Raw genomic sequence first — 1,631 nt, 5'->3', positions numbered from 1 at the left:
ATTGTTTCCTGAAATGGCTGCACCACTTTACATTTGCTAAGCAATATGTGAGTGCTCCAACTTCTCCACACCCTACACTAATACCTGATATGTTTTTTAAATTATAGCTACCAGACTAGATATAAATGGTATTATGGTGTTTTTTATTTCCCTAATGATTAATGAATTTTGAGTACATTTTTCATTTATATATCTCTTCTTTGGAGAAACCCATTCAAATCTTTGCCTCCCACCTGTTTTTACAGTTCAGGCTGGCCTAGAAGTCACTATGTAGTCCAGGCTGGCCTCAGACTCACAGTGATCCTCCTGCCTCAGTCTCCCAAGTGCTGGGATTCCAGGCATGCCTAGCCACATGTGACATCTTTGCCCATTTAAAAAATTGTTGACTTTTAGTTGTTGAGTTGTAACATTTATTTATTTATCTTGGCTCCTAGATTCTTATCAGATATGTTGCAAATATCTCATTGCATTGATTATTTTTTCACTTTTTTAATTCTGCCCTTGGAAACATAATCATGTTTAATCTTAATGGAGCCCAACTCACCTATTTTTATTTTATTACTGTGATTTTAAGTGTCATATCTAAGAAACCATCATCTCAGCTAAGACCATTAAGTTTTATAGCTAAGTTTTCTTCCAAGAGTCTGTTTATCTTTTACTGTAGGTACCTGATCCATTTTAAGTTTTACCTCATTCCTTTCCATGTGGATATTGAGTTGTCCCAGTATCATTTGGCAAAAAAGTTATTCTTATTCTCATCAACTTATCTTGGCATCCTCAATGAAAATCAGTTGGCCATAGCAGTACAGGTTTATTTTTGTACTTTTAATTCCACTCTATTGATATAAAAATTTGCACACTTTTTAGTACTAGGGCATGAGACCAGGCCCTCAGACATACCAGGAATGCACTCTACTACTACTGAGCCCTTGAAAGGTTTTTTAAATTATTGTCCCTGAGAGTTAACACTTCAAAAAGAACTCTTGCCATTTTTGTCCACACTTATGAACTAAGTTTTGTTGGGGTTCCATGGAACCTCAATTAGGAAGATGAAGCTGATAGGTCACCAGAAAATAAGGAATAGGACAAGTGATGGTGCACTGAGAAAAATTAGTAAGATCTGGATTTGAATGCTAATTTTTTCCAAAATTATATGTCTTCAAGAACTACAGGTACTGTGTCACTGAGGTTTAGTTTTTGTTTTGTTGTTGTTTGTATGCTTGTTTGTTTTGTACTGGGGATCAAACTTACAACCTCACATTTGCCAAGCAGGCATTTACACCACTGGGCTAAACCCCCAGACCCGGTATTATGACATGAGAATGGTGGCAATCTCAGTCTCACAGGGCTGGTGTTAGCATTAAGTGACAAAGCTTTTGAAAGTTATGACACAGTTTCTGCAACACAGTAGATATTTGATATCAAGTAAATCTATAGCTGGTGCATGGCCATTGATTCCCATCCTTCTGACCCTTCTGACCATAGTGGTTGCTATGTGGGTCAGGAGAAGAGGGCTATTCTCTGTGTATCTATTAGTTTCCATTACTGTTTCTGTCTCCTACACTATGCAGCAACTATGGCTACATTCCCTTACCTTTTCTTTCAGGGATAGTAGGAAGAGTGGGTGAAGA

Source organism: Cavia porcellus, unplaced genomic scaffold, assembly GCF_034190915.1.
Source record: "Cavia porcellus strain 051 isolate PalLab524CR breed Dunkin Hartley unplaced genomic scaffold, mCavPor4.1 scaffold_3, whole genome shotgun sequence".
Classification (NCBI taxonomy): Eukaryota; Metazoa; Chordata; class Mammalia; order Rodentia; family Caviidae; genus Cavia; species Cavia porcellus.
The sequence above is the reverse complement of the archived record's forward strand: the minus strand, read 5'-3'. Positions refer to the sequence as shown.